Genomic DNA, 5767 nt, shown 5'->3' on the forward strand with positions numbered 1-5767 from the left:
GAGCAAACAAATAAACCTGATATTTTATAAATGCAAAGTTACTCTCCAGTAAAGGATCTTGAAATTACCGGTGGCTCTGAGTCTGCGGTTCTTGTATATTGTCACAGTCATTGTATTCGCTATGCCCACTGCTCCGATTTGTTCTGAAATGTTGGAATCGTTTTCTACCTGAGTATCCACTACATTAAGAAACCCTGCAGCAAGGTCCCAAAGGTTGTTTCATTGAATTATAGAATTTATACGTTTGATTTAAGATTTTTGTGATTTATATTAAATTTTGATAAAAAAAAAATTATTAATCACATTACAAATTATTTTATTAAATTACAAACTCTATAGGTTGGAATTTAGATTTTTATAATCTATATTGATTTCAATAGTGTTTCAAATTAATCACATCATAACCAACCACTTATAATATAATTAATTTGAAAATCTTTATAAAAACCCTATATTTAACCTGGATAATCATTAAATGCAGAATCCAGATTACTCGAGTGAAATTACAGAAAGGCTGAATTTGTTATTCCCTGTGAACGTACAGTGAAATCACAGCTAAATCACTACCATCAAATTTCAATTGAATACTTTCAAGACACTCTGGCATTTGCTCAGCTTGCATCAGCTAATTTCTCAAACTACTCCGCCTTTGGTTAACAGTGGATCTCAAATAAAAAAACAGAAGATGGATACATCTTAACCTGGATAACCACTCATGGGATTCAAAAAAAACCCTCTGATTTTGCACTTTCAAATACTACTTATTAAACATGAGCTATCAAGGAGATCAACCCAGCTCAGCACATGACAGAATGCAGAGCACCTCTACCACTCAGGTAGGATATCATTTGTTTTTTTATTATTAATCAGAATGAGTATTTTAGGAGAATCTGTAATTTTGTATGGCGGCTAAGTTTATTTCACATTGACTTTATATCAAATACAACTATTTTATAAATCTTACAGATGGGTCAATCACAATATGTTTTTGAAAATTTTAAACTACTCTACTAAAAAACAAAATTTTCACCAAACCACTTACACTAAAATAAACAAATTTTTCATCAAATCACTCGACCTAAGATCTTTTGATCAATATTTTTCTTTCATCAATATTTTTAAAAACCTGTATAAGTTTGAATTGTTCACCGGTGAAAACATCAGATTTCAACAGTGTATTTTGGTATAAAGAATTATCAGACTGCAACCATTGATTTCACTTACATCAGATTGCAACAGTGTATTTTGGTATAAAGACTATCAGACTGCAACCATTGATTTCACTTATAAAATAGAAACAAGGGTGTTATTGGATTTCAAACCTGAGCTGAGGAAGCTTGCACGAAGCCAAAAGAAGAAGAAAAGGAGCAAGCATGAGAATTTGAAGCGCAGCAGCATTTTATAAAAATATATCTTCCTGCCCATTATAATGCCCCCTCCAATGATGCAAAAGGAAAACAAAACTCGGCTCACAGGCTCTGCATTTATTTATTTATTTGCAGGAAGCAAGTCCCAGACTGCTTTGACCAGAAGAATATCAAAGTGTATTTTCTACTGTTGGGAAGGGGCTGGTTTGTTAGGAAAGCAATAAAAGAGAAACGAACAGCATAGAGGTAAGGGGGAGGAGGGTGTGGACCATTTGTAACAGAAGCAGAAATTGAAAATGAAACATGTCCCCGCGTACAGCTCTCACAGTGATATATATTTCATTTTATAAGTTTCACCAACCAGAAGTAGGAGCAACAAGTTGCATGGCAGGAGGGAGAGGGGGCGCAGAGGGTGCAGAGGAATTAAATGAAGAATGATATGTGAATAAAGGAAGGGCGGCGTGCGATATCGAGAGGTCTGAATCACTGTGTGTGGGCCGTTGGATGGCAAAACGTGGAGGAAGATTTGCGGCAGGAGAGCGAGAGAATTGGTAGGCCGGCGGTGGACGTGCTTCCTGTACGCTCTCGCATTTAATGTCATCAATGTTAACCTGTGAAGGAGATTCTACAGAAGATTGAGAACCTGACAGAAAAAGAAAGGAAAGTTTGCTGGCAAGTTACCATTGATGATAAATACCACGTTGAAGTGCACAAGAATCACGTAACCTTACCAATCACGTAACCCACACTGCCTCCTTTTTCCTCATTGGGTTTGACGTTTTCAATTAAGGTCGCCCTCACGGGCCCCGCGGGCCGCCAACTTACAGCCTACAGCCAACTTGCAATGTTAAATATATATATATCAAGCAATTATTAAAAAAAACTTAAAACTTTTTATTTTCAAACATGCCCGTCATATTGACGGTATTAAAAATTAATAGCAAGTTACCCGTGACGCGAATATTTAAAATTAGAACGTATTTTACGTGTAAAAAACCTAAAAATGGCCCTACGCGAATATTTAAAATTAGAACGTATTTTACGTGTAAAAAACCTAAAAATGGCCCTACGGGCGTCAAATTTAACCCCTGGTGTGCACATAGGTGCATCGTGTAACTTAACTTCTACTTGGAAGTCAACGAAGTTGATAATTCAAATGATGATAAGGTAGCGAGTTGAAATTGGATCCAAACACGTGCAGTACTTAAAAATTGAAAGTCCAAAATGACAACTTCACTATTAAAATTTTAGCATCTATAGCTTGTGATAGTAATCCACATAATGGCCTTACCTTATTATTTATTGCAACAATCCTTTTTGTCTCTATATATATACACCTAGGAAGATGGTGGTTGTGAATATAGTTTGTTGATATATATATATATATATATATCGTTAAGCCTTGACTGCATAAGGAGCATTTGAAGATCAATAAAAGTATAACCAGAATCACAGGAATTGCAATTGCTTGGTATTTTTTAACCACCTATCTTAGTGATGTTTATGGACTGATACAACAATGATTCGTTATGTTTAGCGTTATAATTTGTGAGTTACTAAAATGCTAATGTATTTTGTGTGTAGATTTAGAAACAGGGGAACAAGGAGAAAGATGATTCTGTTACTACAAATGGTAGCAGTAACTGCAATTTTTTTGTTCATTAATCTGCCTTGGTAGGTGAAAAGTGCTGTGGAAACGGACCACCCAAATGTGGTAGATGTTGAGGGGCATCTTGTGCTGTTTGGGGAAGAATAATATGTTTTACCGGCTGTAACTGGCAATGGCGTTGGATTGGCACTGAAGCTGCACGTGAAAAACAACTACCCAATGTATATGGACCAAGAGAGTTCTGAGAAATCGAGGGGACTTCCTGTGGTGTTCATGCCTTTTAAGGCTTAGAGCGCAAGCTTTTCGTCGATAATTGTGGAAGAGAACGTTGCTCTGAACGTGAAGACAGTGATTGTGACTAATTGCGTTCAATCCACTGAGTGTTCTAAGGAGGATGATGTGAATACCACTAAACATTTCATCAAATCTTCGGATACATCTTCGTTGTTTCAAATTGCAAGGGCAAGTGATGGAGATGGTTACAATGTGTATTACTACCCCTGCATTTGCAGACTTGTTTGTACGAAAATTGGAATTTATGTTGACGGTGATGAGAATAGGTGGGTGGTTATTGATAATTTGGTGGAGACACTGGATGTCCAATTTCAAAAGAATGAATGAGAGACACACCATGGCTGCATGCTGATGAATAAAAAAGACTGTTGCTTTTCGTAAATGATAAATAATTCTATGTTCCGCAGTTTCTTTTGCGTGTGAACGTCTAGAGAATAACCATAAAGTCTTTCTCCACTCATCATCCAGGTAGCAATAATAATAACTACTTTGCCTTCATTCTCATGATCCTCTGAGTTGATTATTGAAATGAAATCAAGACATGGAACATTTAAACCAATGCACTAAAATCAAATTTATTCATTATACTCTCCCTCTGGTGTAAGAGGATTCCATGCACACTTTATTAATGCAATACCATTAGATATACACAATATGTTAATTTATCATTAAATAAAATTTTATCCGTAAAGTAATATTAACACGATTTAATTAAAAAATGTCTAAATATTTAGCATTTAATAAGTTATAAATAAAAATATAGTTTTGTTTATTAATCATATATAAAAAACTTATTTCTTGAATAAATTTCCCTCAAAGTGGCTTTGCAAGTGAATAAGTGTGAATCCTTCCGTAAAATGGTAAGATGTTTCCTCCTTTGATAATGTATTGCCCATTTTAGGTTCATTTTATAGGTTGTTTATTGTGCAAATATATTTTATTATTTTGATTATGTTTTATTTTTTTATTTACCAAGATAAATTTTTCTAAAGCACTAAAAAGTATCGTTTATATTTTATGGGTTATAATTCTTTTTTTTTCACTAAGGAAACATTGTAATTTTCATTGATAGTAAGAAAATTACATATTGTAGATCCTGTGTCGTATATGTTATATAGTGAGGTTGTTTGCCTATAAAAAAAAATGTATCAAAAGATCTATGAATCTCCATTGCAGGGAGAACAGTTTTTCAATAATTTCAAAGTTCAAAAAACTCCATGCATGGAGTATAGTTTCATCTGCCTTTATATACAGCTAATATGATCGAGATATACATATGTACTCATAAATTATGCAGCAAAAATATAAACATGTAAATCAAGCCCCTCTAGGCTAGTTATGCTCTGTAGTCCATGTATGGGCAATGGTAGTATTGATAGAGATCATCGTCCCTCTGCTCATGAATCATCCATGTACCATGAGGCCGGTTCACAACTTCCTTGGATAGTTGATCAGAAATCTGGTTGCGTTCCCTGTATATATGGCGACAAACAAAATGATCAAAATGTGCAATGAATCTGTGTGCCTATTCCAGAATGGATTTCAGAGAATAAGCATCACAAATAGATGTATTGTTTATCCAGATGATAACATTCTTGGAGTCCCCAAATATTTCGATATTCCTGTAGTGTTTCTCCATGGCGAAAAGAAGGAGATGTCTGAGGGTGATCAACTCGGCATAGTTATTTGTGCCCGTTCCCAGGTCCATTTAGATTTTAAAGAAATGAGAATGAGAGAGGTATAGTATAGCTCCCCCCCACACCCTTCCCATGCCCATTTAGATTTTAAAGGAATGAGAATGAGAGAGGTATGGTATAGCTCGCCCCCCACACCCTTCATCTTGGGCAGACCTATTGAAATAAGCCCAAGGGTAGTCTCGGTTGATGGCCTCAGGGACTATGTTCCTAGAGGGAGGAGAAGCAATGTCATCAATGATGGTATTATAGGTGGCCAATATGTGAGCAAAGATAGTGGGCCAATTAGGGATGGTGTTCTGAAAAACATATTGGTTCCATGCTATCCAGATTGTTGGGTTGTGTTATATTCTTTCCACGACTAGCCCACGTAGTTAACCCGGGGGTGAGAAGGGGGGGCTTTGCCCCCCCTTCGTTGCACCGATTGTGTAGCGAGGGGGTCACAGGGGGTTTGAGAGGTGCAGGTAACCCGACTCTATGGGGTTCGGGGTAGCGCCCTGGAATATTTTGGTTTTGGAACTTATGTTAGGTTTGGCGGACCCACCTATGGTTTGTGGATGATTTTTGCACATGTTTTTGGACGTGATGGTTTTTGGTCCATGGTATTGGATGCTTTGGCATGTATAAATATGTATTATAACATTGAAAGGAACATAATGAAAAATCAAGCTGGTAGTCTCGGTTTTGGGATCCAGGGGAAATCTCTGTGTATATGTGTTTTATGTGTTATGCTCTCGCATTGTTTATTTTATATGTTTTAGAATTCGTATGCAGGTAATTTATGTACGAGGTTAAAACCTACA

At 36.2% G+C, this 5767-nt stretch overlaps 1 pseudogene; it reads left to right on the top strand.

Moving 5' to 3' along the window:
• Positions 1–2427: 2427 nt before the first annotated feature.
• On the top strand, positions 2428–3597 carry LOC149262503 (kunitz trypsin inhibitor 4-like; annotated as a pseudogene).
• Positions 3598–5767: the final 2170 nt, after the last annotated feature.

This window comes from Pinus tabuliformis, chromosome 6 (genome assembly GCF_031772625.1).
Source record: "Pinus tabuliformis cultivar Carrire ecotype Pingquan chromosome 6, CPIR1, whole genome shotgun sequence".
Taxonomy (NCBI): domain Eukaryota; kingdom Viridiplantae; phylum Streptophyta; class Pinopsida; order Pinales; family Pinaceae; genus Pinus; species Pinus tabuliformis.